Source organism: Coregonus lavaretus, assembly GCF_964263955.1.
Source record: "Coregonus lavaretus genome assembly, chromosome: 6".
NCBI classification, from domain to species: Eukaryota; Metazoa; Chordata; class Actinopteri; order Salmoniformes; family Salmonidae; genus Coregonus; species Coregonus lavaretus.
Genome location: NC_139993.1, coordinates 7,740,050 through 7,750,676, shown reverse-complemented (window position 1 = coordinate 7,750,676; position 10,627 = coordinate 7,740,050).

The window sequence follows — 10,627 nt, the reverse complement described above, 5'->3', positions numbered from 1 at the left end:
AAGCAATTTTTTTTTTTTAAGCTATTGATCCTCGGTGGCTAAATTATGCTCTCTGGTGTAGTATTTTTAATGGTTTTATTTAGGCCTATGTCTGTTCAGACAGCAGTAGCAACATTTTTGGCAAAATGATTTTATTTTAATTTATCAGAGGGTCCTACTTCCCGAGCCCATGTAGGAGGCTACTGAAAAAAAAGCATGTGCAGAAAATACCGATTTGGTTGTTCTGTCCTTAATTATTGTTGGAGAACATGGTTAGCGTATGTCTTCCTAAGGGTCACTTATCGCTTACCACTTCCAAAATCCTTTATGGTCTGTGTTGGGTTTAATAGCTAAGTTGTTTTTCTGGAAAAATGTGGTGTAGACTTATAGTTTGTGGGTATATAAGAACCTCTCGTAAACCATAATGTGAAATATTGGCAATTGTTTAGAGTGAAAAGATGGATTCATTTGTTATTTAGCATCTACCGTTAAAGCCAAACAAAATGATACAATAATGCAAAACCTCATAATTATGGCCTAACATAACACAATTGTAACATGGCTGGTCATAATGGTAAGTAAATGTCTAACTGGTTGTCATGGCATTCATCAATATGACATAGGCCTAAGTAACACAACTCTTAGTTATGACATATGCAGTCATGATTGTGACTCAAGTGTAGTGTCATAATCCAGGCGAGAGAGTGCGAGAGAGAGCGAGAGAGAACCTGTTTTTCCACAAGGTCATAGGTTATAGTTTGAAAAAAAAGCTGCCCATGGATACCCCTCCTCCTGTGATTAACTACTGTATTTGCCTTAAGAGGACACTGGGGAATTATAGTACCTTTAATGGTTCATAGCCTACTCTGAATGTATCACAGATAACAATTCTAGGAATAAATAATGTTTTTGGAATGTTCCTCGTAATGAACCCCAGATGTTTGTGTGTCCAGTTTTCCATTAGTTAGAGGAACATTCTATGTATGTTAGCAAAAACCTGAGAACCTATTTAGTATGTTTTGGCATTAGAGTTAAGAGAACATTCTCTAAAGGTCAAACAAAACTTACCCAGAACGTGGTTCTCACAATAATGTTTGACACATCTCATTGAAACGATACAATTACATTCCTGTGTCCAGTTCTGAGAGTTAGGACAATATTCCATCAACGTCCCACCAAACATGGTTGCCATGTTCTCAGAATCAAATACACTGAGTGTAAAAAAATGACAGACTGACCAGGTGAACGCTATGATCCCTTATTGATGTAACTTGTTAAATCCACTTTAAATCAGTGTAGATGAAAGGGAGACCGGTAAAATAAACATGTTTAAGTCTTGAGACAGTTGAGACATGGATTGTGTATGTGTGCCATTCAGAGGGTGAAGGGGCAAGACAAAATATTTAAGTGCATTTGAACGGGGTATGGTAGTAGGTGCCAGGCGCACCTGTTGGAGTGTGTCAAGAACTGCAACGCTGCTGGGTTTTTCACGCTCAACAGTTTCCCTTGTGAATCAAGAATGGTCCTCCACCCAAAGGACATCCAGCCAACTTGACACAACTGTGGGAAGTATTGGAGTCAACATGGGCCAGCATCCCTGTGGAATGCTTGACACCTTGTAGAGTCCATGCCCCGATGAATTGAGGCTGTTCTGAGGGCAAAAGTGGGTGCAACTCAATATTAGGAAGGTGTTCATAATGTTTTGTACACGCAGTGTATATTTGTACTGGGCCACCAATATTTATCAGAAAGGGATTGGATGGTGCAGGTGATACCTGGGTGTCCAGCGGCGAGGGATGTGTGTGCCCAGGTCAACAGCCGATCTCTCACCTCCGTTGGGACGTAGATGCGCTCTGGAGGGCAGGTGGCAGGAACGGGTTCCCTCTACAGAGCCTGGCAGATGTCCACATCACGGGGCCGACGATACGGGACGACCAATTGATGGGCTGGAGGACACTCACAGGACCCTCCACCGACATGGAACCACAGGGTGCTGCAAAGCATGTCCGCTGACATCCTGGTCCCCAGGCAGTGATTCTCTTCTTAGACCAGGAGATGGGGGGTTTATGAAGTTGAAGCCACAGGAGGCCGAGGATGACTTTGTGTACAGGTGCGGTGGTGATGAGGAAGGGAAGGCTTTCCTGGTGCTTGGGTCCCACGGTGAGGGTGAGTGGTGCTGTGACGTGCGTAATAGTGCTGGATCCCAATAGTCGTTTATCCAAGGCTTGGACCGGACAAGGAGAGGAGAGTGGGTCAGCGGTGATGTTGAGGGACGAGACGAGGGCCTGGTTGATAAAATTCCCCGCTGCACCGGAGTCCACTAAAGCCAACACCTGAGGGACAGCCAGCAAAATAGAAACCAGGAAGGGTTTGGCGGAAAACGATGAAGGAATACTCACGCCTACCCTGGGAGACGGATGATCATGGGGCTGTCCCTCTGCCCCAGTGGACTTGGGGTTGTAGCCCCTCCTGGCCGCAATAGGAACACAACCCCAGCCGTCTACGGCGACGTCGCTCTGCCGCGGAGAGATGTGTGACCCCTATCTCCATGGGTTCTGCCTCAGAACGGCCAAAGGAGGAAGGCGAGAGACGAGGGGACCGCCGACGCTCCCGAAGGTTGTCCAGACGGATGGCCATCGCGATGAGCGCCTCCAGGGAACAGTTGTCGTGACCACACGCCAACTCCACCTGGACCTCCTCGCGCAATCTTCTTCGGAATAGGGTGCGGAGCGCCGGCTTATTCCATCCACTGGAGGCTGCCACGGTCCGGAAGGTGAGGGCTTACTCCACAGCGGTCTGGGCACCCTGCCGGAGGAGTCGCTCACCTCCCTTTCTGCCCTCCGGTGGATAGTTGATGACCACCCTGAATAGAGCCATGAACCACTCGTAGGAACCCAGCTCCTCTTCTCCCAGACGGCGGTAGTCCACTCCAATGCCCGTCCGGTCAGCAGAGAAATAACCATGGCAACCTTGGCCCTCTCGGTGGTGGGGGCTCCTGTCTGATGAGCGAAATAGAGGGAGCACTGGAGTAGGAAGCCACGGCATTTGGATGGAGTCCCGTCATATTTTCCCGGGAGGGGCAGTTTGGCATCGCGGACCTGGGCGGACTGCTGGGTAGGCTGGGGGACTGGCTCGCTGGGACGACTCGTGGTAGAAGGCCCTCCGCTATTTGAAAGTGAATCCTCTCGGGTGGTGTCGAGGTGGTGGAGTACGCAGAGGACCTCATCCATAGTCGCACACAGTTACGCCAGCTGATCATGGTGTCAGCGGAGTAGGTGTCCCTGTTCACCGACCGTCTGATATACAGTGGGGAGAACAAGTATTTGATACACTGCCGATTTTGCAGGTTTTCCTACTTACAAAGCATGTAGAGGTCTGTAATTTTTATCATAGGTACACTTCAACTGTGAGAGACGGAATCTAAAACAAAAATCATACAATGTGATTTTCTGGATTTTTGTTTTAGATTCCGTCTCTCACAGTTGAAGTGTACCTATGATAAAAAATTACAGACCTCTACATGCTTTGTAAGTAGGAAAACCTGCAAAATCGGCAGTGTATCAAATACTTGTTCTCCCCACTGTATATATATATACATATACAGCTGTGGAAAAAATTAAGAGACCACTGCAAATTTTTCTTAAATCAGCATTTCTACATGTATGACAGCCATTCCATTCCAGTATCTGTTGAATTCCTACACAGGCACACCTCATTCTACTGAATTAGGTACTGATTAGGTGATCACATGAACCAAATCTTATTTAACGAGGAAAAGTATAAAAACCACTGCTGTGGTCATCACTATCCTCTTGCAATAGGACCAGCTGGATGGCAAAAACAGTCCTAATAGTACCTCAAAAGTAATATTAATAAAAAAAGAACTATTGACCATGCCAAAAGAGTTGAAAAGGAACGTTTTGAGTGAGGAAAAGAAGGGTTCAATTATGGCTTTACTGACAGAGGGATACAGTGAGCTTCAGGTTGCTTCCATCCTTAAAATTTCTAATACGGCGGTTCAAGATCAAGCAGAAGACATTGGGGACAACAAAGCTACAGACCGGCAGAGGGCGAAAACGACTCTCTACTGACCGGGATGACCGCCAACTCATTCGAATGTCACTCAACAACCGTAGGATGACATCAAGTGACCTACAAAAATAATGGCAAACGGCAGCTGGGGTGAAGTGCACGGCGAGGACGGTTCGAAACAGGCTCCTAGGGGCAGGGCTGAAGTCGTGCAAAGCTAGAAAAAAGCCCTTCATCAATGAGAAGCAAAGAAGAGCCAGGCTGAGGTTTGCAAAAGACCATAAGGATTGGACCGTAGAGGACTGGAGTAAGGTAATCTTCTCTGATGAGTCCAATTTTCAGCTTTGCCCAACACCTGGTCGTCTAATGGTTAGACGGAGACCTGGAGAGGCCTACAAGTCACAGTGTCTCACACCCATTTTGGTGGAGGATCGGTGATGATCTGGGGGTGCTTCAGCAAGGCTGGAATCGGGCAGATTTGTCTTTGTGAAGGACGCATGAATCAAGCCACGTACAAGGTTGTCCTGGAAGAAAACTTGCTTCCTTTTGCTCTGACATTGTTCCCCAACTCTGAGGATTGGTTTTTCCAGCAGGACAATGCGCCATGCCACACAACCAGGTCAATCAAGGTGTGGATGGAGGACCACCAGATCAAGACCCTGTCATGGCCAGCCCAATCTCCAGACCTGAACCCCATTGAAAACTTTTAGAATGTGATCAAGAGGAAGATGGATGGTCACAAGCCATCAAACAAAGCCGAGCTGCTTGAATTTTTGCGCCAGGAGTGGCATAAAGTCACAGCCAAGACGCATGAAAGCTGTGATTGAAAATCAGGGTTATTCCACCAAATATAGATTTCTGAACTCTTCCTAAATTAAAACATTACTATTGTGTTGTTTAAAAATGAACATGAACTTATTTTCTTTGCATTATTCAAGGTCTGACAACACTGCATCTTTTTTGTTATTTTGACCAGTTGTCATTTTCTGCAAATAAATGCTCTAAATGACAATATTTTTATTTGGAATTTGGGAGAAATATTGTCAGTAGTTTATAGAATAAAACAAAAATGTTATTTTTACCCAAACACATACCTATAAATAGTAAAACCAGAGAAACTGATCATTTTGCCGTGGTCTCTTAATTTTTTCAGCAGCTATATATATATATATATATATATATATATATATATATATATATATATATATATATATATATATATATATATATATTCTGCTGCTTCCATATTTTAAGAAGTAGTATTCTGTAACGTAGACGCAGGGAGTCTGGAAGCAAGTGCAGTGTGAGTTTAATAAAAACGAACATGGACCGAGTACAAAACAAGCGACGCTTCTAGCAAGGAAACATAAACAATACTAGCTGATGACTGAACGAACTGAGTGCTAGATAAATGGTAAGTAATCAAGGTAGTATGAAGTCCAGGTGTGACTGATGATGGGGCGCAGGTGTGCGTAATAATGGTTGCCAGGTGTGCGTAATGATGGGTTGCTAGGACCGGTGGTTAGTAGACTGGTGACGTCAAGCGCCGGAGTAGACGTGACAATATTCATGTTCTAGACACGTTGCAGAAAGATTTCTGTGTATCAGTTGTCAGGACGTCACCTGATGGTCCCGAATAAATGTCTCTCCCCCCTAACGGTTTCATTACACATCACGCCTTGTTACTGTTGCTGAGCCCATCAAGGCCCTGATAGATGAACCATTGATCCATTCACAGCTCTTTGCTTTGTTTGTTAGCAAGGTTAGGGACACACATGAAGTGCTTTTAACATAGTGTTTTCAACGTATTTATTTGACACACGATTACATTGTACATGTTCTTTAATACAGTAATGATTATTTAGCAGGTCCTCACCTGGGATTTGAACTCTCAACCTCTTGATTCACAGCATTCCGAACTTTCTGCTACACCACCATGTCTGTGCCAGTTCTCAGTTAATCTGACTATTCTCTCATCATTGATTTCATTGACTTATTTCAGCAATTTTAGGGCATTCTGTATAGTGGTCTAATATTGGAGGGGCATTTTACCCTGTTTTTAATGTTACTCCTGAATCACTATGATCAATAAAACAGTTTTCCTTGAGTGCACTTTTAACAGAGCTGAGATTTACTTATAACAAAATCTACACAGATATGGTGATTACTAACACTGTAGGTTTAGGAGTACCTCCTGGAATATCAGCGGTGGGACTCCTTGCACCTGCTGTGCTCTCAGGTAAGTAATTTCAGATGCGTCTCACACAGGATGAGAAATATGTCCCTAGTGGTCAGAAAGGTTCTGTAAATCAGTTTGCACGTCTGTGTGTGTCCGACTGCACCTGCAGTAGCTGATTCCCAGCATAATGATGCCTTTGAGGTGGAGCTGCACCGTGTTGCTGTGTAGCCCCTGACAGTAGAGCCCCTGGAAGTAGAGCCCCTGGCAGTAGAGCCCCTGGCAGTAAAGCCCCTGACAGTAGAGACCCTGGCAGTAGAGACCCTGGCAGTAAAGCCCCTGACAGTAGAGACCCTGGCAGTAGAGACCCTGGCAGGGACCGCTTCAGTGCATAGGCTACGAAAGGACGTGGAGCTGTGTCCAGAAGTCACTCCCCCAAAGGTGGTGTAGTGTATTAAGATTATGACGTTGTTAATGTTTTTAAGTGGAACCGGAGAGGATGTTTATTTTAGTGTCAGAGGGAATGGTTTTAGTGTGACACCCCGGATAGGACAGAGAAGTCTGTGTGTTGTAGACAGGGGATTGGACAGTAGAGGGAGCCACCCATATCTTGGGAAGATTATATATACTGGGTAAAAAGGAAGAAGAGGTTAGAGCGGCCATTGCAATCTGGGACGCCGTTCTCCGGGTGATCTTGACACCTGTAACCTCATGCTGAAATCTTGTGATATGAATAAAACTTATGATCAAAGGTTCAGTATGAGCGGACTCCTTTGTTTATCAGCAATAATTGCCAGCATTGACCCGATACTACAGTGGTTCTATCAGTGGAGAAGAAACCCATGACATGGGGCTCTCTAAGAGGTCAGGAGCTGAGCCGACAGAGGATTGGTGGCTTGGTCCGTCTTCCAGTGGCACGTGCCCGGCCCCGACTAAGGATATACAGTATCCGTCTGTGGATTCAGATCATAAAGGCCCCCAAAGGATGTGGAGCTGCACCTAGAGGCCACTCCACCAAAGCCCCTTACCATTGCAAACACCCCTCCAATGGTTGAAGTCCCTCTAAGAGAGAAGGAGGAGCTAAGCCATCAGCTATACACAGAGGCTGCTTCAGTGGAGTCTGGTGAGGAAGGCAAAGACCAAGCGGCTCCCAAAGGTAAATGTACCTCCCAAGATGACAGATTTCACCCAGTGGTGTCTTCTCTCCCAGACATTATAGACATTGAGCTCCATACATTGGTATACAGTATACATTTATTTCCAATGACGCACACCTTACTAAGAATGCGCAATTTACTGAAAGGTCCAATGCAGCCGTTTTTATCTCAATATCAAATCATTTCTGGGTAACCTTAGTGAGATGGTTTTCAATTAGAATGGTCAAGAATAAACAAAAACAGCTTCTTAGCAAAGAGCAATTTCTCATTTCAGGCAGTCTTTTCAAATCATCATTTTCACAATTTCACAGTATTAGTCCAACATCATAGTGTGGAAATATAAAACACAGGAAAATCATGTTTTTATATATAAAACACAGGAAAATCATGTTTTGACTGCACTGGGCCTTTAAGCTCATTCTTGAAGTGCACACTGTACCTCCACACACTATATCCTCAAGTTACTCTTGAAACAGTGTCATATCATTGATAAATATAGTAATGTTGTCATATTTTGGTTGCTTGGTTTATTACAGACCTATCCTCCACCGACAGCACCACCCTTCATAAGGCCAAATGGCCATGATATCGCTGTGGTGCTCCACCTGACCCAACAACCTTCTATGCACATGGAAGGGGTAGGTAAAGACAGTCTCTTTTAACAGCAGTGAGTCTAGAGGCCTGGCAGGTGTGAAAAGTGAGTAACTAACAGGAGTGAGACTGAGGCTTTACTTGTGCTGGTGTTCTGTCCTACTTGTCACAGATCCACGCAACAGATATGTGGACATACTGGGCCAGGAATGGAAGACCAGCCCCGGGACTGAACGTCCTGCAGTCCCCAACGGACCAACTCAAAATCCTGTGGTCCAGAGCAGACTAACAGTGGAGCCCATGGTTGTGAGGTCCAAGACCGGCAGAGCGGGACGGCTTGGCTTTGGGCGTAAGGAGGACCAACTCCCAGTTGATACCAACTAATCTGTAAGATTCCGGTTCTTCATATCCTGTCCAGAAACAGTGGAATAATACAGTCGTGGTCAAAAGTTTTGAGAATGACACAAATACTAATTTTCACAAAGTCTGCTGCCTCAGTTTTGATGGTGGCAATTTGCATATACTCCAGAATGCCATGAAGAGAGATCAGATGAATTGCAATTAATTGCAAAGTCCCTCTTTGCCATGAAAATTAACTTAATCCCAAAAAATCATTTCCACTGCATTTCAGCCCTGCCACAAAAGGACCAGCTGCCATCATGTCAGTGACTCTCTCGTTAACATAGGTGAGAGTGTTGACGAGGACAAGGCTGGAGATCAATCTGTCATGCTGATTGAGTTAGAATAACAGACTGGAAGCTTTAAAAGGAGGGTGGTGCTTGAAATCATTGTTCTTCCTCTGTTAACCATGGTTACCTGCAAGGAAACACGTGCCGTCATCATTGCTTTGCACAAAAAGGGCTTCACAGGCAAGGATATTTCTGCTAGTAAGATTGCACCTAAATCAACCATTTATCGGATCATCAAGAACTTCAAGGAGAGAGGTTCAATTGTTGTGAAGAAGGCGTCAGGGCGCCCAAGAAAGTCCAGCAACCGCCAGGACCGTCTCCTAAAGTTGATTCAGCTGCGGGATCGGGGCACCACCAGTGCAGAGCTTGCTCAGGAATGGCAGCATGCAGGTGTGAGTGCATCTGCACGCACAGTGAGGCGAAGACTTTTGGAGGATGGCCTGGTGTCAAGAAGGGCAGCAAAGAAGCCACTTCTCTCCAGGAAAAACATCAGGGACAGACTGATATTCTGCAAAAGGTACATGGATTGGACTGCTGAGGACTGGGGTAAAGTCATTTTCTCTGAATCCCCTTTCCGATTGTTTGGGGCATCCGGAAAACACCTTGTCCGGAGAAGAAAAGGTGAGCGCTACCTTCAGTCCTGTGTCATGCCAACAGTAAAGCATCCTGAGACCATTCATGTGTGGGGTTGCTTCTCAGCCAAGGGAGTGGGCTCACTCACAATTTTGCCTAAGAACACAGCCATGAATAAAGAATGGTACCAACACATCCTCCGAGAGCAACTTCTCCCAACCATCCAAGAACAGTTTGGTGACAACCAATGCCTTTTCCAGCATGATGGAGCACCTTGCCATAAGGCAAAAGTGATAACTAAGTGGCTCGGGGAACAAAACATCGACATTTTGGGTCCATGGCCAGGAAACTCCCCAGACCTTAATCCCATTGAGAACTTGTGGTCGATCCTCAAGAGGCGGGTGGACAAACAAAAACCCACAAATTCTGACAAACTCCAAGCATTGATTATGCAAGAATGGGCTGCCATCAGTCAAGATGTGGCCCAGAAGTTAATTGACAGCATGCCAGGGCAGATTGCAGAGGTCTTGAAAAAGAAGGGTCAACACTGCAAATATTGACTTTGCATAAACTTAATGTAATTGTCAATAAAAGCCTTTGACAGTTCTGGAATGCTTGTAATTATACTTCAGTATACCATGGTAACATCTGACAAATATCTCATAACACTGAAGCAGCGAACTTTGTGAAGACCAACACGTGTGGCATTCTCAACTTTTGACCACGACTGTACACAGGTTTGTCCATTTTGCACACCGAGTTGGTTATTTGGCAATGGTTGAGTGATAAGGTAGATTTAAAGATGATCATTTCTGTCATCCTCCGCAGGTCTGGGACGCTAAATAGAGGGGTGGATAGGAGGGCACTGCAGTCAGAGGTAAACTGTCATTTTAAATCATAATAGTCATTGTATTTGAACTGTGAGCGTGTTAATTTACTAGCTAATAGTTTAAATGTATTGATAGTTCATTTCACAGAGCAAGCCTCTACCATTCCCTTCACCAATGGGGAAGCAAGGGTGTGAGACTCTGGCGGTCCTCCCAAACGTATCAATAATTATAACATGTACTCTGATGAATTACGTACTCTATGACAGTAGGTGAATGCCACGACTTAATCCTACATGAGCCGCAACTCATACTGCGTCAGCCAATCATGGCTCTGTCTGGTGTTTTAATCTTTTTGCTGACAGATGTTGGAACAGCCTGGGAATACCCAACTGAATATATTTTATCCATGTTTAGAATGCATAAAATGTTGGGCACTGAAGCATACAATACAGTGGGGAAAAAAAGTATTTAGTCAGCCACCAATTGTGCAAGTTCTCCCACTTAAAAAGATGAGGCCTGTAATTTTCATCATAGGTACACGTCAACTATGACAGACAAGATGAGAAAAATAAATCCAGAAAATCACATTGTAGGATTTTTAAT